The sequence below is a fragment of the Pseudopodoces humilis genome, chromosome 8 (genome assembly GCF_049639895.1).
Source record: "Pseudopodoces humilis isolate 2021_Gansu_Grassland_sample_001 chromosome 8, ASM4963989v1, whole genome shotgun sequence".
Classification (NCBI taxonomy): Eukaryota; Metazoa; Chordata; class Aves; order Passeriformes; family Paridae; genus Pseudopodoces; species Pseudopodoces humilis.
In genome coordinates this window covers 2,395,117-2,419,483 of record NC_142207.1, presented here as the reverse complement: position 1 = coordinate 2,419,483, position 24,367 = coordinate 2,395,117, and the positions used below count along the sequence as shown (strand labels likewise).

The 24,367-nt window shown below is 43.4% G+C and overlaps 1 long non-coding RNA gene across 1 annotated transcript; it reads right to left on the bottom strand.

Annotated features, from left to right (window-relative positions):
* Positions 1 to 1,326: 1,326 nt before the first annotated feature.
* LOC148183821 (uncharacterized) lies at positions 1,327 to 22,686 on the bottom strand. The gene is made up of 4 exons (XR_015773166.1): positions 22,570 to 22,686; positions 21,706 to 21,889; positions 2,111 to 2,200; positions 1,327 to 1,457 (listed from the first exon to the last, which is right to left on the bottom strand). It is a non-coding gene; the product is annotated as an uncharacterized LOC148183821 (long non-coding RNA).
* Between the last annotated feature and the right edge of the window lie 1,681 nt (positions 22,687 to 24,367).

The following is a 24,367-nucleotide window of genomic DNA, read 5'->3' as shown; positions in this document are numbered from 1 at the left end:
TTTAATAATTTCCAGATTTGGAGGTAAGCAAGAATTAAAAGATTAAAAACCTCTAAGCCACATCTGAGTCTGCCATTAGGGTTAGAACAGTATGAAACAAATTCTGTGCTAATTGGCTCCCCAAAATATGACGGAATTAATGAGACAGTTTGGTCCTTGGCTTTGCAGCTGGAGAAAGATGCTGAGTTTCTTTAAGATCAGTAGCAGCTCAAGCGGAAGAAGAGCTGAAAATATTCTTTATTTTGATCACCAGAAGCTAACGATGGCCACCGGATTTTCATTCCCTATGTCTCCATGAGAAGAACAAAAAGGCAGAATTTTGGGCCTCACTTCAGCCTAAAATTTCTTCAAAATGTGCCTTCTGAAATAGATGTCTTCCTTCTAATTCCCAAAGAGTTCACAATTGTATTTTTAGAAAGGCAATTTGGAATTTAACAAATACAGATACTTGAAAATATATCTGTGCTTTCCTACTTTCACAAAAAGACATTAAGGTCATATATTTTTTTCCGGAGTGGAGATGGCTTTGGGGTGGATGTAACCATGGCTACCCCACTCGGAATCAAACCAGACTGCTGAATTTGGAAGTCACTGAAATGTACAGAATGCACATGATTTGATCCACAATTATTGTGACTCAGATTTATGGAAAAACCTCGGTTGCTATTCCCAAATAGGGAAGAGGAGAGACCAAATTCGTCCACGGGTCTCTTAGTCCATTTTGTAGCAGCCACTCCAATGTTGCTGTCACCCTCAACCCTAATTTTTGTTTGAATTGAGGTTCTCCTGTCCTGTCCTACAGGAAACGGCCTCGAGCTGCGCCAGGGGAGGTTCAGGTTGGACATCAGGAGGAATTTCTTCATGGAAAGGGCTGTCAAGTGTTGGGAATTTGGGAGTCTCCATCGCAGGAGGTGCCCAAGGAGAATCTGGAGGTGGCACTCAGTGCTCAGGGCTGGTGACAAGTTGGGGATTGGGCACAGCTTGGACATGATGACCCTCGAGGCCTTTTCCAACCTCGGTGATCCTGGGATTCACTGACCTGTCCCAAGTCCAAGGTCTTTATTTAGTTAAGGGCCAGTTCTCCCCTCACCAGAGACACCATGACCTCCAAGAATCAGGAATCAGCTTCCCTCCATCCAAAATAAATAAGTAGAAATGAGAAAATCAGACGACATCCAAATTATTTAGGTTAAAAAATCAAGCTGCCCTACTCTGTGCTTTGTTCAAACAGCTCTGCTCTTATTTCAGAAAGGTTTTACTACAGAAACCAGGGCTCTTCAAAATCTAAGCCTAATAGGGGTGAGTGACAGGTATATTCATTTCTGAGGAGTGATGACACAGTTTTAAATATTTAATGCACTGAAAAACATATGGAAAGAAAATAATATGAAGTTGGCTTTTGCACAATAACACCATATTTTCTGTCTCTTTCCATGTTGCAGCCACATTATAGAGAACTGCAAAAAAAAGGAAAATGGCAGATTTCAAATCAGTTATCCTGGTGCTACCAGCTTTCAAAATATTAATTTTTTTCCTCCATTTTTTTCATTTTTATAGTGCAATCAATAAATAGGACATGGCCATCAATCTCCATGCCACAGAGCAATATTTTATTTCCAAACTGATGGCTTCCCATGATGAATTACAGTCATTAGAAAGCATGACAGCATCTTAGAGTGCCTTCAGCACACGTGCAAGTGTTGCTGACAGAAGAAAGCAGTTTATTGTTATTATTTTTATTATTATTATTATCTTCATTTGGGATCACAGAATCCCCAAATGGTCTGGGTTGAATGGACCTTAAAGCTCATCTCATTCCAGCCCCTGCCAAGGGCAGCAGTGACACCCATCCCTACCCACGTAAAGATGCACATATTACCCTGAGCATGGATCATTCTGGACAGCCCATCAGAGACTAAGTTTACTTTTTCCAAACATTTAAAATGACATTTCAAGGCTTTTTTTTTTTTTTTTTTTTTTTTCCTGAATAGGTATTTTGTCTTTGCAACTGTTGGATTTGCAACCTTCAAACGCAGTTTTGTGGTCAAGTATTTGGATAGATGACCACTTACATTACTGAAACATAAAAATCAATCAAAAATAAAATTACCTGAAGAATTTATCTGTTCTCCAGGTACAGTAGAATGTCCACAAATACAGGAGCATGACTGCAAATGGAATTGGAACTCGGCATCTGCAACTTAGCAAGACAAAGAACAAAGCTTTTAGTAAATAATTAACACGTAGTAGAACTGAGCTCAGTAACACTGAACTTGACGGGCTGCCACAAGTCTGAGCTGAACTCAGTGGAAGTGAATCCATGTGCCAGGGAAGCAGAAGAGCTTTCCCAGCTTTTCAGACCTTTCTTCTCAATCCTTTCCTACATAAAAGCATCTTTTGCTCCTGCACTTGGAACAGCCAATGTAAAAGCCAGGCGTCTTCAGATGGATCGCAGGACTGGGAATTAAAAGAGGTCCTTGCAATGCCTTTAATGTCACAAAAAACCACCCTGACAGGAGGCACAGGCAGAGGACAGACAGTGGAAATGGGGTCTGGGGCTGAAGAATTCATCCTCTGGAGAAGTGGGATCAGCAGGGGGAAGAGGTGAGGTGGGAGACAGAGCAGAAAGGGATAAAAGCCCTGGGATAAAGCCTGGGAGAAATTTAGTGAAGGCACAAGAAGTGGTGGAAGTGAGGGAAGGGAAGAAAAGCTCCCCAGCCTCCCTTTTCATCCCGAGCCATCCAAAGCTGAGATTAGAGCTTAAAGCTTCCACTGACAAACTTAATGGTCTTCAGATCCAAAATGTACCCAGACACCCTGCAGTGCTCCTGGATCTGGGAATCAATAACAGCTCCAAAGGAGCTGCAGGTGACAGCACTAAATGTGAGCACACAAAGCTTAGGTAATGATTAACATAATTATCATTGTTTTCTGTGGCATGATCTGCAGAGGAACATGAACCTCAAAAAATTCCAGAAACTTCTGAAAGCAGGGAAAGAAGTTGAATTTTATTGGAGAAAAGGGGGAAAAAAAACCCAAGCTCACAAAGTAAAACAGGAGAGGAATGAAATATAAATTATAAAGTTGCACTGAAAAAAAAAAAAAATGAGGAGGCCATAGCTAATTATCAGAATTTAAAGTAATATTTTTCTCACTGGCAGCTGGGAAGGGATCTTGGATTGCAATTGAATGATGGATTCCAGGTGGGATATTCAGAAATAATCAAAGAGGAAATTCTGACAAATTAACAGGGATTGAATTGTTTCTTTCATAAAATCTTGCAGCAAACCTGAGCTTTGAAAATCTCCCCTACGCTTTGCTCAAGTTTGTTAAATCCAGAAGAGCTGGTCTGGGGGAGAACTTCCCACTGGAAGAGCAAATAAGCAGCATGTCCAAAGGACTGGAGAGCTAAGCACAACTTCTTATCCCCCCTGTGGCCCCACAAACCTTGCAGCAGAGTGCAGGGTTTGTTTGAGGCATTTCCAGTGTCATTAATGAGATTTCAGTGTGTCATGTGTTAATTCTGGAACTGAGATAACCCTGGGACTGCCCCAGGCTGGGCTGGACGGGACTTGGAGCAACCTGAGATAGTGGAAGGTGTCCTTGCCCATGGCAGGGGTGGAATTAGGTGATCTTTAAGGTCCCTTCAACCCAAACCATCCCATGATTCACTGAATTTCTTCTTTCCCTACCAAATTGACTTTGCCCCGTGCTTGTCCAAACCCCGCTGGATTCCCCCATTCCATCTGCTCTGACTGACACCGGGAAGCCCAGCCTAGGACAGGCTGCAGATCCCAGCACAGAGCTCTGCACTTTTCTATCTGGTTCAATAAGAAACTCCTTGGAAAGACAGGAATAACACAGCAGCTGTCAGTCATTGCAAATGCCTCGTCTCCTTCACTCCTTTCCATTTTCCAGCTGGATGCAATGACCCACTGGTCAGTCCCTACGCCAGAATCCGCTCTGGGCTCCTCTAAATCAGCAACAACCAAACCTGAAGATTTCCACAGCCAGAAGAGCAGGTTCAGTCCCATCCAAGCCAACATTAAGATCACTCCTGTTCCAGAACCTTCCTGCTTTTACACTGTGACGGATCTGAGCCTATTGCACTTTCTCTTTTTTTTTTTTCATTCCACGCAAGCTGCCATCTTGTGAGGAAGGAGGAATAAACATATGGATTCGAAATATGTTGGAATAATCACTTTCTGCACTGATACTTGTCTGTCTGTGTAGACATCAGAGAACACATAATAGTAGCTTTGTGCATGCTGTGTTATTTCACACCGCCTCCCATTTCACACGGAAAAGGCATTTGACTTTGTCTAATACAGCCTGGATTTCTCATGGATTTACCACCCTGAAGAATCCAACTGTCTAAAGCAGCCCTGTTTATCTCAGCAAAAATATTGGAAATTTAAAGTATGAAGTGGTAAAAGAGCATCACTGACCAATGGCCAATGAAGACAAAGGTCACAGAATGTGCCTGAGGGCGCACTTCACTATTTTTTCAAGGAAAAAGGGAAGAAAAAAGGATCTTGATAAAGAGTTGTTGATCACTTATGCACTTATAACTAATAGTGCTCAGACTTAAAATGATATAAATTTAGAAACAGCACTGACATAACTTTATTAGAAGCCACAAATAATCCATAGAATAACTAAGCATGACACTTAAGGAACTCATTTAGCTTTTCTAAAGACCACATGGAGCCAATTGCACATGGAACAACAATGCAGGGATTTATATCCTAAAGTGATTTGGATATTCAGACAAGAAAGAATTTGAGGAGAGGGAGAGAAGTAAGTGAGGAGCAGAGACATTCCTCTGTCTGTTCTCCTGCATGATTAATAAGCAAATTACATCTCCTCTCTTCCTTCTCCAACATTTCTGAAGCGTATCTGGTCTTTTTGGGAATCTATCTTAGTATGCCAAGTAGCTGCCAAGACTTCCACACTCTCCATGCAGATGATTAAACTGGTCAAAATATTGTTGTGTGAAAAAGTGAGTAAGAGGATAATGAATCTCTGGATTTGGAGTCGTCTGTAAAACCTCAGAAGAAATCTGGCAGCGGGGAACACGCTCAGGATGAAACGGAGAAGGGAAGAGAGACAGGAGGTCTCAAAAACAAGTCCTGCATCAGAACTGCTCAGGGGTTTGTGCCTCTTTGCAGCTGAATTTATGCAATTGTGTTCCTATTTTCTGTGTGCCCATTGGATAAATGTGGATATGAAGGAACACAACAATTTTCTCATGAAAATCTACCCCTGAAGAGGGGTGAACTGACCGGTTTCATCACCAAGAGTTTGAATTAATTTGTGCTATGTTCCCTGGCTGGGAGGACAATGCCAGCAATTTCCATCACTGTTTTCCCAGTGCCTCTGGTACGAGCATGGCACACCCACACCACTGCTCACCTCACCTTTTCTCACCTGAAAAATGGGAAATATCTGCTGGCACCACAAGGGCCTTGCTTTAATTAATTACATCTTCCCCAGCAGAGCGTTCAGCTGGCAGTGCTATTATTAATATCATTGAGGTACAGATCCTCCACGCTAATGAGGATCCTGGAAAGATGTGCAACTCCACGGCTACACATGGAAAAGATAAAAGTTTTGGGTTGGACTTTGATCTGGGTGTGCTTTCATTAATTAGAGCAAAATATTTCAGTACCTGAAGGGGGGACAACAAAAGAGCTGGAGAGGGGCTTTTTGCAAAGGAATGGAACGACAGGACAAGTGGGAATGAATTCACAATGACAAGGGGCAGGGCTTGGTGGGATTTTGGCAAAGAATTCTTCCCCGTGAGGGTGAGGAGTCCCTGGCACAGGGTGCCAAGGGAAGCTGTGGCTGCCCCTGGATCCCTGGGAGTGTCCAAGGCCAGGTTCAAATGTGTCATGTTGGAAATAAAAGCAAAAAATTCACCTCTTTCCCTGCTGTGTTTGGAAGAGCTCAGGTGTGATGAGGAGCAGATGAGGGAGCTGGGAAAGAGGCTCAGCCTGGAGAAAAGGGGAATCAGGGGGAATTTCTGGCTCTGCACAACTCCCTGCCAGGAGGGGACAGCCGGGGGGGTCGGGCTCTGCTCCCAGGAACAGGGACAGGAGGAGAGGGAACGGCCTCAGGCTGGGCCAAGGTAGACACCAGAAAAATTCCTTCATGGAAAGGGCTGTCCATCCCTGGCACAGCTGCCCAGGGCAGGGGTGGAGCTCCCATCCCTGGAGGGATTAAACCATGTGGATGTGGCACCTGGGGACAGGGGTGGCCTTGGCAGTGCTGGTAATGGTTGGACTCGATGGTCTGAGAGGACATTTCCAACCTCAACCATTCCATGATTCCCAGAGTGCTCCCCAGGGCTGCTCTGTCTTTACAGGGACTGAAACCCAGGAAAGCTCCCGGAGGCACCGGAAACACTTGTGATCTGTAAATACTCCCCTCAGAAACCCAGCTCCTCCAAACCTACATTTACAGCCTGATTTCCATGCTGACAGTTTCGCTCCATTTGTTGAATTGTAAACCATGGAAAGCTCAGCAATAAAACGTCTGCAATCTGGAGCAGTAATGGGAGGAATGTCTCATAAACAAGATAAGTTGTTTCTTGCCAATATTGTTACACTTCATAAATACGAACTCGAGTCTGTTTTGCGTCTCCTAGATCAGTAGCAGACTTTTATTTTAATTAAACACAACATATAAAATATTCATTTAAAAAACAAACATCATTGTTTTAAAGACATTGTGCTAAATTAAATTACAGTGCTTTTGCCATCGAGTTCTTGCACAAAAGGACAATTTGGAATTGAGTGGATTGAGATGGCACAAGTGTCCATCGAGCAACCGTAGCAAGAAGCTGGTAGCTGCCCTATGAATAAATAAACTATTTATATTTCCTGATAATATAAGTGCTTGCATGAACCCAGTCCAATTCCCAAAGACTTCTCGTTCCAGCTGGGGCTGTAATTAAGAAACTTTATCACCTGGCAGTGAGGAAGATGCTGCCAGTCCCATTTTCTGCAGCAGAACTCCTGAGTTTTCACTTCCCACAAACATAATTTATGGTCTCATTTCATTAAACTAATGCTGGGTATCTTTGATAGAGCCATTTCCAACAGTCTCCACCCCAAAAGTACTGTAATTTTGAAATTTACCCCTGCAGCTTTTTGAGGGTCTCAAGTACAACCACAATAGGTTAGCTCCAGCCTCATTCAATGCAAATGTTATTCCTGGTTTAGTAACACAAATCCAGCTCCTGGATTTAGCTCGGAATCCAAACACATTTCTTCCGACACAAGCCTCAGTGATGACATAAATTACAGAAAGCAAGTTTTTAAACTGTCAGCAAGGAAGAATTTTGGGAATTGAGAAGAAATTAGCCATAAACAGCTAAATACTGAATTTTCTATAGAACCAGAAGCCCCTAACTATGGCCTGGAAGGCACCAGCCACACGTTTCCTTCATGGTCAACATGGAAAATTGTATCCCTCAGTCATAAATCTTCCAAAGCAGGAAGAGAGAAGGCAGAACTTTATTCAAAAACTCCATAGCTGAAAGCAAAACTCAGCTGCATCACATCACCATTCTATGCCTTTAAATAAAAGTTTAAAATAACTGAAACTGCTCAATTGTGGCTTCAAAGCCACTGTGTGCAAAACAGACCAGTAGCCAGAGGCAGACTGGCCAAAGCTTTATGTTGATTTAATTCCATCCTTAATCCAGGAGGAAAATGGAAGGAATAGGAAAAACAAGAAGCAGCATTAATGCCCTGCTAAAATTTCAGGCTTCTGTGTAATTCCAGCAGAGTAATAAATGGTAAATATGAAGTGACTCAAGTTTTGAGCTGCGCCTGTGTCTTGGATCACTAAAACACAAGGTGCGTCTTAAATACTCATTCCTCAAGTTATTTCCCAGAAAATAAGTCCTCAGTCAGAGCCAGCTTCAGGAAGATGAAGAAGAGATGCAATAAAATCTCTGTCCTGTCAGGCTCAACTACCTGGAGCAATCTTGGAGTCCTCCAACTCCAAGGCAAGAGAGGGAAACTCTTTTTTTTCCCCCAAGAAACAAGAAGAAAGGATGGACAAGATGAATTTAAGGCTTGAAATGTGTCATTTTCACCAGAAAAAGAAATAAGAAAAAAGAATAAGAAAAAAGCTCAAACCCTGGCCATCGTCTTTACTGCAGGTCTGATGGCTGATAAGTTGTATTCGTGTTCCAGGGAATAAATACAAAAAAAGGCACAAAACACCCTTTTCTTCACCTGCTCATCTCCTGCAGGAGTCATCTCATTTATTTTCAGTTTGCAATTTCTAAACTTTAATGAGTGGTTCTAATAAGCAAGATTGTAGTTTTTAAAAATTTTTAAAAGACCCTGTCCAATTTTCTCTTATTTTCTGCAAATGAATTGTTTTTATTAAAAGTAGAGCTGTTTTTGGCAACAAGCTGTATGCTTTTAACTCCTATAAGAGATTTTCCCTAATCTCTTATTTTGGCAGGGCCCATACTTGCATTCCAAATTGCTTTTAGTACCTCTGCTGACTCATTACACACAGATAGGGTGAAAGAGTGAAGTAATTTTAGCAGCTTTTATAATATTACAGAATTTCTACATTAAATAGTTTTAAAAGACAAACCACACCGGGAATATTTTTATTCCCAGTCAATTTATATTTTTTTTTAAAAAATCAGCATAGGAATAAATTACAGGAATAAAAAAGTGGCACTGATCAGACCAAGTATTGTATGCAGTGGGGATGGAGAAATGGGATTATTTTTACTTCCAGATTGAGAAGGAATATTTGAATTAGAATTCCTGCCTGATTTTTTTTTTTTTTTTCTTTAATCCAAGTTTACCAAAATGTAAGTTCAAGCCTGGAACAAAAGCTTCAAACTCCTCAGGGGAGACCTGGGTAAGACGGGTGGGTATTAAGTGAACTAATTCAGTCCCTGCTTCCTGTAAGCCTGAGACACAACACTTGATGCTTTAATCACACAGCCATTTATTTTTATAAAATGTAAAATTACTAAATTGGGCTGGTACTCAATCCATCACCAAACTGGGCAGTAATTGCTCTTCATATAGATTCTTAGTCTGGGCTGTTTCCTGATCAGTATTTCCCCCTAATGAAAAACTTTTAATGCTTTCAGATTTTGAGACAACAGAGCAATAAAAGTTGTCAGTTGAGTCCCTTTCATAGCCCACGAGATGTGAAATCACCAGATGGATCCTCTCTGCTTACCCTAAAACCTGGGTGGGATTTATTCAGAATAAATAGTGGCTCACAAAGGATGGCGACGCATCAATTACCACTCTCCTCAGCGGGCTCTAACCAAATTCAGCCTTCCCTCTCCTCTTTTTCCATGAATCCCAAGCTGGTGCTGGGGAGTGCTGATGGACAATCCTGCTGGCTGGGAGGCAGCTGGAATTCCAGGAGCAGGAGATCTGCACTTCTCAAAGGACCACACGTCCATCAGCAAGGCAATATTAAACTCCTCTTTGGCCAAGGAACACAGAATTCCAGGCTCAGTAGCCCCAAAAAGGGACTAAAATGTCTCAGTACTAACAGGCCTGTCCAGACCCCTTCCACTTCTGCACATTTTTATCATCCCACAGAGCTTCAGGAAGTCACCACCTTCTCTAATGAAAGTCTGAACAAAAGCTGGGCTTCTGAAGGATTTGGGTTGGCTTTGTATGGCCAAAATCCGTCTGTCCTCCTAAGCAAACACGATCCCCCAGTCCCTCACTCTCACGTCTCTCCTTTTCCAGGCTGAGCAGGGAAGTCTGATCCTCCCTTGGATATCGTATTCCTCACAAACTGTAAATACTGTGTGAAAGAAGCGATTCACTGGAGGGATTCCATTCCAGAGTAAACCCAGAGGATTATTACTGGTGTTGCCCAATAAATTCATACGCAAATCACTGCCACGTTAATTCACACCTTCTGCACAGCAAGGGTTTGCCCAGGCCGAGATCCCTGAGGAGTGCCACAGAACCATGGAATTATGGATTCACAGAGGTTGGAAAAGGCCTTGAAGATCGTTAAGTGCAAGCATCAGCTGATGCCACCATGCCCAATGAACCCTGTGCCAGTGTTTAACCACTCCTTCTGTGGAGAAATTGTCCCCAGGATCCAACCTGAACCTCCCCTGGAGCAGCCTGAGGCTGTTTCCTCTCCTGTCCCTTGTTCCCCGGGAGAAGAAAGGCAGGAACCTGCAGCAAGTGCTGATAGAACCCAGGGAGATATTCAAACCTTCCCTGTGCTACCAAACTTGCAATTTCCCCTCCTCACTGCAGCAGCCTGGTGCTGAGAAAATTGAATTGGAATAAATCACTCCTTTTTTTCCTGATTGTTATTTATCTGGAGTGGCTGGGAACTGTGTTTTTGCTGATCCGAATGAATTGCTGTTCTAAATAACAACTAAATTAACTTTGGTGTTTCCATTAGCATAGTGAGAGCCTCGAGCTGGTTATTTTATAATCACTCAAATTGCATTTTTATTCAACAGCTTTATCGTAACATTTTCCTAAACTGGAACTTGCACAGCATTTAACAAACTGAGAGAAGTTACCAATGTCAATATCAGTGGTAGAACACAAGCAGTACATGGAAATCTAACAATCATTGAGGTTGGGAAAGGTCTCCAAGGTCATGTCCAAGCTTCAACTGGATACCACCTTGTCAACTAAACCATAGCACAAAATTCCACCCGTTTTTTGAGTCTTAACTCATTTTTGGAACACTTAAATTTTATCCCATATTTTTGGAAAAACTTCTGCCCAGCCCCAAAGTTATCAGCAGGATGTGCTGGTAAATCATGGCTGTGAGAGTTAAGGATGTGTTCACCAAGGAATGTATAAAGCATCCACAAGGAATGAAGAGTGCTGGGAATTCCTCATGGAATGTTTGGGCAGGAGTGTGAGCGTGGCCACACCTCCTGGGCAGGAGTGGGAATACGGAATGGCTTTTTATTATCACACCGCTCAGGCAAACAGACCTTTAGAAAAATACACACCCGAGCTTTCTGCCAATTTAAACACTTTCTCACAAGTTAACTGTTATTGAAAATGCTTCAGCAAATCCCCAGGTATCCTTATTTTTCGCAGATGTGTACAATATCCCTCAAACACGCGCGATCCCAATAAACAGCCACATTCCTGGTGCAAATACACGGAAACCTCTCATAGCGTTCAGATGGGATCCCTGGAGCTGGTAATTCCCAGCATCATGAAATCAAGGAGCAACCCTGATATTTTTCAGCTGGACCAAAGTCCAGCTCAGCACCATTTCCCAAAGTTAACGAAATTTACTTCCATCAGTTCTAAATATACGTGGAGCTAAATATAGTAAACCTCAAGTTGAAAAATCACGGCTAAAGCAACATACACTGAGTCTCAGTCTGTGCACCAGCTGTGGGTAAAAATGTGCTGAAAAGTAGAACATTTCGTCTCTTTTCATTTATCAAACATTCAGTTGCAAACACACAGTCATCTGTTTAAGAAGAGCTGAGAATCTGTTAAAATTATTCATTTGATGGTCTTCTGAATTTAAATCACCATTTTCTCTGGAATTTGAATTCTCAGGTAACTTTTTCTGGATAAATGCTTTCAATCAAAAAAAAAAAAAACTTTGGTTACTGGAGGTCTTTTTTTAAATGTACTTTTACATTTTAGCAACATTTTTTCATTTATTTGTTAATACCAGCAATGACACTTTCCTAGACAGTTGTAAAACACGTACTTACATCAGGGTACAGATTAATGAACCAACCTAGCTGCTGGGATAAATTCAGACATCAATTTATTTCTTTTTTCCTGTGTTATCATAGATAAGGGGATTGCTAATGCCATGTCAAATTTGACATTTCCATCTCTTCCAAAGAAGGATTTTGTTGTTTTTTATAATTCACCAAGTCCCTGCATGGATCTGTGTGAGAAGGAATGAGGACCCAGGTGGAGTCCAGATGAAAGATTTTGGGCAGACTTGGGATTTTATCATTTCTTTCCTTTTAAAACCTGCAAGGGTAGCAAAGGATGGTTGGAACTGGGGACTTTCTGTGAGCCAAATCAAACTTTCACTCTCTAGAACACTTGTCTGGAGCTGAACTAATTCTGTGCAGTCTCTCTAAAGCCAAGACTAAGAGAGGTTTTACTTTTTCTTCTCACACAATCCCATTCCTTCAGTGGCTGACTCCTGAAGAGTCCCACTTCTAATCCTCCTCATGATCCCTCTTTTCTTTCTTCCTTGCACATTCCCTTAACATTTTGCTCCCCTCTCCCTTCCCTCAGTAGTACAAACCTGTAGTTCTTCTCTGTAATCTTAAAAATGTCTGATGCTCCCTCCATTGCCCTTCCTCTTTTTCTATCATTTTCCCCCTTTTTGCTATTTTTTGCTATTTTTTTTCCTCATTTTATCTTCTCCCTCCTTTTTTTCAGATTTCTCTGGTGCTGTTTTGCCATCTCTCTCTGACATCCCTTTCCTCTCTCTTCCAGATTCCCTCCGTCCTCTCCTCTCCCTTGGAATTCCTTCAGCTCTTCCAAAGAACCTTCCAAGGACAGGCCCACAGCAAATCTTAAACTCAGAACCATGAATCCATCCTTTTTTAAACCACAAATCACCTAATTTCCTTGCCAGGTTTTCTTTATTTTTTTATTTTTTTTTTCCCCTGACCTAAACTCCCGAGGCTCCATCTCTTATTTTTCCCCCCCTCTCTCTGCTCCCAGCAGGGGAGGATGTGCCTTCCAGACACCCCTACATCGCATTTTTCATCAGCAGCTTTGACGTCTCTTTACATTTGAGGACACCCTCCCACTCAGCTGCCTCCTCATCCTCTGTCAGATGCTTCCCAAAAAGCCACGGCGTTCCTGGTGACAGGAAAAGAGTTCATCAAAGTGCTGGCACCCAAGTGCTCTGCGAGTGAACCTCCTACGCCCCGGGATAAAAATAAACAACAACAGGCAGAAATATGGCTCGGGAACCATATGCTTGGGGATTTTTGGCTATCACCAAAAGAAGGGGAATCGCTGGGCCCTTGAGAATCAAGCCACCCATGAAGCAAAAAATCATTATCATCCATCCTTCAGCTAAGTTCGAAGCCCAGACAGTCTGATGAAGTGCACTGGCTCGTGTTTGTTAATTCTTAGAGAACTATTTCTGATTGTTAAATTGTCTGTTAGGTTGTTTTTCCTCCCGGCAGCTGGAGGTGTTTAAAGGAAAAGTAGTGTGCATTTTTTCCACAATATGGAGAATTCCTATCCCTATATTAGTTTTTATTCTTAGAAGCTTGAGCTGAAATTTGAGTTCCACTGCAATGCTTCCACTAATTGCCTTGAATAATTCAAATTTTACCACTCTCAAGGGCACAACTGGAGCCAGTCTGTTCTAAGCCATATTTGTTACTCTGGAGCCAACAAAATAAGTCCGTTTTATGTTGTAGAGCACGCTGAGCTTAAGTTACATTATTTTGTTTGCTCCAAATTCAGACAAGTGAAAAATAAAAAAAAAATAAAAATAAAAAATCACAGTAGATCGGCTTTGCCAAAGGAACCCACCAAGAAACCCAGGACAAGCCCAGTTTTACTTTGGAAGCAGCAGGAACGCATCAAAAATTGCAGCATAACCCTGAAAATTGTCCTTTGTCAAAGAAAATTAGCAAAGGCCTGAACTGTGGGATCTCTCTATTTTTGGCTCAAGAGAGAAATTCTGAAGCTGCTGATGATTTGAAATGGGTCCTGAAGAGAAGGAAGGAAGGAAATTAGATTTTTTTTTAACTTACAAAATTGTCTTGCCTGTGTAATAACACTGAGCATGACTGTCACTCCGAAGACATATTAGCTCATTTAGGTAATTAGTGTGAGCAGCATGTTTCCCTGCTTATTCCATTCAATTATAGGGTGCTCACTTTGTCATTACTGGAGTATCTTAATGTGACTTGTAATTAGTGTAATTACAATCCAATGTTAATTATATCTGCCACTTAGACATAATTTTATATAGTAATGGTCTTATTCTCAATAACCTTATTATGTTGTTTATTCAAACAGGAATTTAGCCTTCTTTCATGCGTCAAATATGGAGATTACAAAAAGTACTGCCTGTCATTTTTGTAGTTATGACTCGGGGAGCTTCGCCTTGCAAAATCATATTTGGGGCAATCAATGAATGGAGCAAACCAAATTATGGGGCCTGATTATTAGAGACATGCTGAACTCACAGAAATGATGTGCACAGGAGACACATTAAGCCATCCTGTGGCTGGTGAGAGCTGCAGAGAGAGGTCAGGGGCCGTAAATTAACCAGGGAACAAGAGATGGGATACAGAAAGCCTGGTGGTAGTGGTGCTCTCATTAGCAGGGTAATAAACTAGGAGCAGAAGTGCCAAAAAAAAAAAAAAATATTATCAGTGTTAGTGACACCTTTTTGTACAGGGATTACACACCTGATGAGCAGCTTTAATTTTTCCTTTTAATTTCCCTTCTCTGATCAACAGCATTTTTGGGGGTACAGCCACACTCCGGGCTTAGTCACCAGGAGAAGGGCTTTGAAGAGTCTTTCCTGATTCCTGAGCTCTGCTTCCCACTGTGGGAATGGATTTCTGCATCTTTTCCTATGAGGAAATGCTGGGAGAGCTGGGAATGTTTCCCTGGAGAAGGGAAGGATCCAGGGAGAGCTGGGAATGTTCCCCTGGAGAAGGGAAGGATCCAGGGAGAGCTCAGAGCCCCTTGCAGGGCCTGAAGGGGCTCCAGGAGAGCTGGAGAGGGACTGGGGACAAGGGATGGAGGGACAGGACCCAGGGAATGGCTTCCCACTGGAAAAAGGGAGATTTGGGTGGGATATTGGGAAGCAATTCCTGGCTGGGAGGGTGGAGAGGGGCTGGTACAGGATATCCAGAGAAGCTGTGGCTGCTCCTGAATCCCTGAAGCGTCCAAGGCTGGGCTGCATGGGGCTTGGAGCAGCCTGGGATGGTGGAAGGTGTCCCTGCTCATGGGACATCCCAAACCATTCTGGAATTTTATGAAGAAAACTGAAAGACATATCCCAGGAATATCCTTGGTGCCCTGGCACTGGGTGCTCCCCCACGGCACCAGGTAGATATTCCAGTCCAGAATAAAAAATCCACCAAATGCAGCCAGACGGCTCTCAGCACCTCCTTGCTCTGCCCCACCACTGGCCATAAACCCATGAGCTCCTTCCACAGCAAAGACAGATTCCTTTTGTAAAATAACTTCTTTTGGGAATTAACCCCAGCCTGGAATAAACTCCCTCTGGAAGCAAAGCACTCTCCAGGCCAAATCCCACTCTGCCCCACGCTGCCTTACGTGCCACCTCGAGCGGCCACAGCGAAACAGATTTGGATTAAAAAGCCCCAAAAGAGCCAGCCAAAACAATGCACGTATCTGTGCCTCCAGAGAGGCCCAAAAGGACAAGTCACACATGACAAACATCAGTCATGTTTGAATGCACAACGCTGGAGAGTGGCATAAGAGCCACAGGAGTGGAGAAGGGAATTTGGCAGCTCTCTGGGAGATGGAAACCAAGATTCCCCCTAATCCACGTCTTTTACTGAGTCTGAAAAGGGTTTCAAGCTTTGAGCTCTCTCTTTGGAGGCAAATGAATCATCCAGATTTCCATGGCTCAGGGTGATGTCCCAAGACAGCTGCCAGCTCTCTTTGAGCTCAGGAAAATCAAGAAGTTTCAAAATGAAAGCAGAGAGGCAGTGAAAATAAATCAGGGTATTTGCACCAGGGAATGATGCTTAACCCAGCTGGAGCACCAGGAGACATTCTCCAGTCCTGAAGGGAGGCTTTGGGAGCAAACCCCATGGGGAGCTGAGCCTCCTCCTCTGGATGATCTTTAAGGTCCCTCCCGTCCCCAGCCACTCTGTAATTCCATGATTTTATGAACTATTTGATCACTCTCGCATGCAAGGCTTTTCCTTAGTCCCTTTATGTTTCTTCCACATAAAATAGGATTATTTTTACCACTAAATCTGGCATTTGGTGGGTATGAAACCTTCTTGGATTCTCCTTCTTTAAAACTATCAGGGACCCTAGAATTGTCATTTTTAATGGCCCAAAGGAAAAGTAAAAATACTTTTTGTTGTTTTGGAGGGCTTGCACAGAACACATCTGGATTAACACAGGTCTGAAATTTTATGGTTATTTTAACCTTATTTAGGAGCTCCAAGTGTGAAAGTCCTCAAAATCCAACACACAACTTCATGCACAGCATTACTTAGGCAGATATTGCAGCATTAGGTGATCAAATATATCAGCTGGTTATATAATAACTATAATTTATTGTTCCTGCAACACAAATCTTACTGCCACTTCTGCATAAACATTGTTTTCTTACTGGCTGACAAGTAAATCATATTTCTGCCAGTGACACTCAGTAAACTAACATTTCTACCTGTTTTACTTGCTTTTATTTTTTCTGATTTTTCAGCTCCAAGTCCATCTCCTTAGAGCAGGCAATGGATTTAGAGCTCCCCAATCACTGAAGTCACTCATTCCTCACCTTGGGCGGTGTGACACGGCACCAGGACTGCTGCAATCACCATTTGGATTTTATTGCTTAAATACATCAGCAATGGCATCTCTGGAATGTGCATTCAGCCCCAGGAATTAACCATTAGCCAGCAGTTTTCCTACCAAAGCTCTCCCACTTTTTTGAAAGGCCTCAGCAGGAGGAGCAGATCTGCAGGGTAAGAAATGTCTCTTCTCTCTTCCCACCTGCTGCCCCAAACCAGGGCAAAGTCACAATCCCAGAACAGGTTGTTCCCTACATTTTCGTGGGGTTTGTGGACAAAACATCATCACTGTCCACTCCAGCCAGAGGAAAACTCTGAAATTAATTCAAGATGATTGGTCCAGGCCAGGTTGGACAGGGCAGTGGAAGTGTCCCTGCCCATGGCAGGGCTGGAGCTGGATGAGCTTGGAGCTCCTTTCCAACCCAAACCAGTCTGGGATTCTAAGTCTGTACTAGCTCATCACATATATTATTAATCCTAGAAAAAACTGAGAGCTGGTTACACCTCCAGCAATCATTTCCTCCCTGGATTTGTTCCCCTTTGAGAGGCCACTTATGAGCCCATTCCAGCAGTTCCACTGTCTGACCAGGAGAGACATCCCAGGATGGATTTCTGCCTCCCACAGACCTCCCCAAACAGTGGGATTTGTCCACCCTGGAGTCCATCTGGATGAGGTGGCCAGAGATACCAAGGCGTGTCCACCTCATCCAAGGATGGAAAAGTTCCACCATGGTGCTCCTCAGGAAGGTTTCCTCACACACTTCCCTGAGAGCTCCACAGAAGAACTTTTCACAGTCTCCAGAGGGGATTAATTCCAGTAATTAACTACCTCAATATTAAAAACTCTTCCCTCATGTTTGACCAACTCTTCCCTGCTGTGATTTTTTGCTGTCATTACTCATGTTCTATCAAAAGGGGCATGGAGAAAAAATTGTTTCTTTTCTCTTCCCAGCCCATTCCATATCTGAGGATTTACTGTCGTTGGGCATCCTGGATGAGAGGAGACAACAGAGCAAGGACTAAATCTGGGAAATTTGATTGGCCTCTTCCTTCTTAGGCCCTTCCTATTCATTCCTGCAGATTTCCCTCTGCACCTTCTCCACCCTAAAGTCCCTATTTATCCAGGGACTATTCATTAATCCCAGAATCACCAAATCATCAAGGTTAGAAAAGACCTTTAAAATTGAGTCCAACCATTCCCAGCACTGCCCAGGCCACCACTGCCCCATGTCCCCAAGGGCCACATCCACACGGCTTTGAAACTCCTCCAGGGATGGGGACTCCACCACTGCCCTGGGCAGCTCTGCCAGGGCTGGAGAGCCCTTTCCATGAAGGAATTTTCCCAAATATCCAACCTAAGCTTTTGCTGGTTTAATTTGAAGCCATTTCCAGTCCTTTGTCGCCTCTTTCCCAAACCCCCTCCTGTGACTGGGAGGACAGAGAGTTCCAGCAAGGCACTGCTTTGTCTCCCATGCCCACGACACCTCCTGAGCTCCCACACCCCTGATCCCCCACCACAAACACCCAGAGCTACCAGGGAGCTCAGGGCTCCCAGGACAGCTGCCTGGAGCACAGCTGGAATTCCCAGGCTGGGCTGGGCTGAAAACCAACAGCAGCTCTGCCCCATCACTGGTCAGACAGCCCATCAAACAGCCTCATCCCATTCCTGCCTTCCCATGCAGCCTCTCCATGCCCAGGATGTCAAGGCTGAAGCCTCTGATGGATTGGGGCAATTACTGTATCTCAGACATACAAGTCACACTAATGCACAGCAAATATGGCTCGCCCTTAATTACAGCTACAGACACGGACATTTGTTTTTTCTTAGTAATTAAAATGTTCTATTGTGCTTAATACTGTTATCTGTATTCTTTGGTTAAGTGCAATTTAATTTGCTTTAAGAAAGCTGGGTATAATTTAAAATGAAAAATGTATCCCTTCTGCTATTCTTTTCCCCCCTAATGCTATTGTTTTCCATGACTGCAGATCTAGAACACAGTAACTTCTGAGTTTGTTCACAAAGTTTCTGGAAGGTGATGCTGTTCTAAAACCAAAAAAATAAACCCATTGATTTGTGACTGACTGGAAATTTCCTGGTTGCTAAAGCACTTAGTGGGACAAAGGAGGTCCCTGAGGCATTTCCAGGGCAAAGGAGCTTTCACGATGGAGGAGAGGTTGCACTGGGGTCCCTGGAGTGCCCTGCTCGTGGCTGAGGTGCTGTAATGAGAAATGCGGATCAGAATCACAGATGGGTCAGGTTGGATGAGACCTCGCAGATCCTCTCATTCCAAATCACCTTCCATGTGTCTGCATTCCATCCCAACTATCCCAGGTTGTTCCCAGCCCCATCCAACCTGGCCTTGGCCACTTCCAGACACAGCTTTTCTGAGCAACCTGTGCCAGGGCCTCGCCACCCTGACAGGGAAGAATCAATTATTATTAATTGCTTCAAGAACAGCTGACAGAACTCCCCTTAAGCCCTCTGAGATGCAAAGTTCCCCTACAAAAGGGGAAACATTTTTGGATGTTCCACATCTGAGAAAAAAAAAAAATCCCAGTGATGTTGGAAGCAGCTCAGTCCCACATCCACCTGCGCAAGGAACCAGGAAACTTCTTACTCATAATTTCTTAACACAAAAACAGGTGGGAAGGTCTGCAAACATAAATTTGGTCTGTCATTAATGTTGTTGCTGCTGTTATTTGACCTGTCACAGCACAGAAAGGATTCCTTCCCTGCAGGAAATGGTTGTATTTCTTCTGTCCCCTCTGAGGCCACATCCCTCCGGAATCAGCTCCCCCAGAACGATCCAGGGCAGAAGTCACAGGAAGGAACAGTGTTCCAGCAACCACTCAGGGATGAAATCCTGCGGCCTGTGGGGCTGGCTGCCCTCCGTCCTACACACACCAGGAAGGGATCCAGCCCCAGAGCTTCAAACCACACTTTGGCTGACTGACATTTCTGGAGAAAAGGGTTTTTTGTAAACAGCACGAGCTCGGAGGCTCTCGAAGAACGTCCTCGCTCGGGTGTGCTGTGCAAACAAAGTCCTTTCAAAACCCTCTGTCCTCAGCCTCGTGCCAGCAGCTGACTTTCCCCATCTTGCAGGGTCACAGGAACTGGGATATTGTGAAATCACTCACCAGAGATGACCTGCTTTAATCTCAGCTGTCATTTCACACACTCTAGGAAGGATGGAGCAATGTTTAAATATCATCCACTCCCTTCCTGTAAATTCCTGCACTGTTTTTGCTCCTTATCTCAAGCTGGAGAATCTCAAAGTGCATCTGAGATCCTGCTCTCCCTGCATGACTCATTAGGAGAGCACAGAAATAATTATGCCAATACTCACTCAAAGGAGGTCACGGTCTGGTCCAGAACTTTGGTTCTTTGGCTCAAGAACCGAGTTTTCCCCAGCCCACCTTCCGCACACAGGTTTGTTTTTGTCAGGCTATTAAAAATATTCCACCAAAGCAGAACTTTTGCTCAATGTGAAATACAATCCCATTCAAACCTAAATTCCAGTATCAATGTTATCTCCTACAGAACAAAAGAGGCTTCCCAGAGAAGTGTGGATTGCCCATCCCTGGAAATATTCACGGTCACGTTGGATGTTGTTGTCTGAAGTTTTTCCTCAAATTTAGGAAGACCCAAACCTTATAAAATAATAAGCATCACTAAAACCTCATTGCATAGAAACAGAAAACTGAGGGAGGAGTGTGCTGATGTTAATTCAGAATGAACCTTCTTCCTCCCCCAGAAAGCACCCCAAGACCCACACAGTTAATGAATGAAGTGTGCATTTGTAATGAGGATAAACCAAGCTACTTTGGGTCACTACTATCAATATTTCACACTATTTAATGACAAAAAGGTCAGCTTTCAAACAGAGAATTTTAAAATTGTGTAAATTCAATTAATGAACAGTTTCAGGGACCTCGGAGTCGTGTAAGTCTTTTACCAGGGTTTGCTCTTGGCTGTTTCCCTGCCTTTGCCACCCTCCTGTGACTGTGGCTCCTTCCACTCCAGTACTCTGAACCCATCCCACAGCTGTGAATTTGTTCCACTTGCCACTCCTAAATCCTAAACCAGAAAGGCACAAACAGAATTAATTTCTTTTCCTGGTTTTCTGTTCATATTTTTTTTCCTCCTGGCAAACAAAGCCCTGCCAGAATTCTGTCTTTCTGCATTGCCCTGACCTGGGGTTTCACTCAGCCAGCTGACACAACCTAAAATTACAACTTGTGTTCTCAGCACCAGAATTTAAAGTGTGCTGGTTAACCTCTGCTGAAAATTTCCCTGTTTTCCCTCGTGGTTGCAGGGACACATGTGGAGTCATGGAATGCAAAAGCCCTCCTGCTCTGCATCCACCTGAAACCCTCCCTCTGTCCAGAGAGAAATGGATAATACAATTAATATTATTAATTATAATTAATATAATTATCATAATAATATATATTATAATCAATACAATATACATACATAGTTATGGATAATTAATAACCCAGCCAAAGCTTGCTCCTCTGAAAAGCAACAGTTAGATAGCCAAGCTCTGTGTCAGGCCCCATAAAATACTTTGAAAAGCAATATGTACAATTGCAATTTTCCAGCAGAGACCAAAACAAATTAGCAGCTTGTATTCCTCTGTGCTTTGCTAATAATTTGCTTCCAGTGCTGTGTCAGGGAGCAGCCCTGGTGTAATGAGGGGCAGGAAATAGTAACAGCCTAATTAAACCGGGGTGGGTAGGAAGCAAACCATCAATCCTGCTTGGCTGCAGCTCGGTGGGCAGCGCTCCCCCTTGTGCTGGTGAGAAATGTGGTTTTTAAAAATAATAATAATAAATTAAAGGGCTAAGCAGAAGCAGAGAGAAAATGGCTTTGACCTGGATCATATTTACAAGAGTTATTCATCAGAATCTTTACCAAGACTGTCTGGTGTTACATCCCAGCAGAGAGAACAGAGCATTCATCCCCAAACTTACTGATCTGTAAGGTGCACAGAGGACCAGGGATGAACGGAGGTGATGCACAGATTGCCTTCTCCTTTATGGAATTAAGATACTTAGAGTTCTGCTGAGGCTGGAAATTCCTTGATCTATAAATGTAGGTGGGTTTTTGTGAATTCAGTTTTCCACCCAGTCCACCTGCAGCACTTGGAGGAAATATCCTTACTGTATGAACTGTGCCTCACCTGCAGGAGGAAGTCCCGGTGTCCTCCTCCAGCAGAGCCCTGGAGTGGGAGCAGGTGCTTATGGAAGGAGTTTTTCTGCTGGCTGTCATCAGCTCTCAGGAACAGGAGCCAAGCAGGCGAGTTCCTGGGTCAGGAGAGTTTCAGCCACAGCCCAGGCTGTCCTTTTTTTGCACACTGATGACACCTGCAACCATGAATTTTTCACTCTTAGAGCAAGCACAGCAAAATATGGGGCCTCATTTCACTCAGTCCACTCTCCTCACAACACCAGGGAAAACTGCAGATGTCTGCCCACGGGAGGGAGAGAAAGAAAACCCAAAGTGCCTACATTTCAGGAGAATCAAGCCCTTATAATTTTGGAACTCTTAATCCAGAGGAAAGTTATCACACAAGCTCCAGATCCAGAATTTACAAGAAGTTCATGCAGCATTTGTGGCAGGCAAAAGGGCACCTTCTGGATCAGGATTCAGCATTGCCACATTCAGGCTTTTCCCATATTTCCTTCAGTTATCCCACTTGTTGATCCATTCTGATATCACAGCACTGAATCATTCAGGTTGGAAAACACCTCCAAGATCACCAAGTCCAGCCTTTCACCAAACACCCCCAGTCCCACCGAACCACATCACTCACCAAATGCCACATCTACACATTTTTTGAAGACTTCCAGGGATGCTGACTCCACCACTTCCCCAAGCAGCCCATTCCAATGCCAGTCAGTTTTTCAGTGAAGATTTTTTCCCTAATATCCAACCCAGGCCTCCCCTGGTGAAAATATTTCTCTTTGTCCCATCACTGGCTGCCCGAGAGAAGAGGCTGACCCCACCTGACAGGAGTTGTAGATAAAAACTTGCTTAGACTTACCTCAAAAGCTATCCATAATGTCAATAGAAATAACACCAAACATTAACAGGAAATCCAAAGGATTTCATAGACATTCAAGATAAAAAATGGACATTTAAAATTGGATTAAACCAGTATCTCCTTCTACAGAAGAAGATCTGGGGACCTGCAGAAGAATGAGGATTTCTTCAGCTGGACTCAATTACCTCCATTTGAGCTGGGAGCTGCACCTGAGGATCTCTGTGCCCACCCCATCTCACAGCCAGAATGGTTTAATTCATCGAGGGACAGAAAGGATTAAAGCTTTGGAAGCTTGAAGTGAGCCAAGTGTATTTCACTAAACATGAGAGGAGCTGAAATATCTCAAAACCCAGAAGACCTCTGCAATGAGATTCCAGAAGCCCAATGGGTCATGAGAGTGGGGATGGTATCCTGAAATATCCCTGAATTAACATTAAATCTCCAGCAGAGCGTTTGCCCCGATCTCTCCGGGAGCCAGGCTGAACACATCTATCATTTATCTGATATTAACATCTATTTATTTCCAAACTGAGTTTGTAGATTTGCTCATTAGCACAGAATTTCTTCCAAATAGATCTAGTGCTAGTAAATCCCCTGGCTTGCAGTCACTGGCACAGCAGGTCTAATATCTGATGTAAATAATGTATTCAAGATGTTCCCTTAAATCACGAGTTAGACCACGGTGCTGAGATTCCTGCCTGAGGGCTCTAAACCCCTGTGTAATATTAATTATAATTACCTCATTAAGCTGCTGCTTTAGCACCTTTACACCAAAGCAATGCCACAGAGGGAATTTGAAGGAATCACCTCCTTCCCAAAGTAAATCACGGCAAGGTCAGGATCTGAAGCATCCCAGCCAAGGTCCTTCAGAACCAGTTAGAGACAGACACCAATCTCAAAGAGCTGAAAACTGTGGGGAAATAAATAGGAAATAAAAGCAAAAAAGCAGAGTTTATAATAAAGATAGTGTTAGCTGGGATTATTATTTTTTGTTTTCACTGTTTTGTCCCCAAAATTTGCATTTTTAAGCCAGTATCTCCTTGCGATCATCTTAGATCTGTGGCGAAGCTGACACCATCTGTCAAAATATGGTATCACTTTTAGGGCAGTAAATCCAAAAGGACCAGATAATCTTGGAATTCCCAAAATGCCTGCTGTCAGGCAGGGTGTGGGATCCCCAGGAGTGGGGCAGGGAACAGTGGAGGACTGACCAGGTGCGGTAACTCAGCTGCCACACTGCACAGCATCACCTCTCCCTGCTGAACCTGGAACTCAGCATCATCCAAGTTCTGTGTTCAGGTGCCTAAAAAACACTCCAGAATGAGGTTTCGTGAAGGGTCTTGTGCCTGTGGCTTTTTTCCCCACCTTTTATGCCAGTTCAATCCCATGTCACACGAGAGGGGTTCTCCAGAGCTGTGGGGAATGTCCTGACAACCAGGAGGTTTTCACCACCAGAATACAGGAAATAAAATGCAGCTCTCATCACTCTTCTACTCCCAGTATTAAACTGGAGAGGGAAAAGGTGCTGCCAGGAGAATTTGGAGTACTACACAAATCCTTACACCCACAAACTACCTGAGAACACTGGTTGGAAGAAGATATGTGAGCATTTCCTACACAATAATCACCAGTGGTGGGTTTGAGCAGGTTTAGCCTTCAGCTAAAGCAGAGGAGTTGAAGATGTAAAGTTTTCCATAAGAAATACCAGGAGATACCTGCTTAATCTTCTTAAACTCTCCACAGGAGGCCTTATTTCCATATTTTGTTGCTTTTTTAAAACAGAACCCTTATTTTGGTC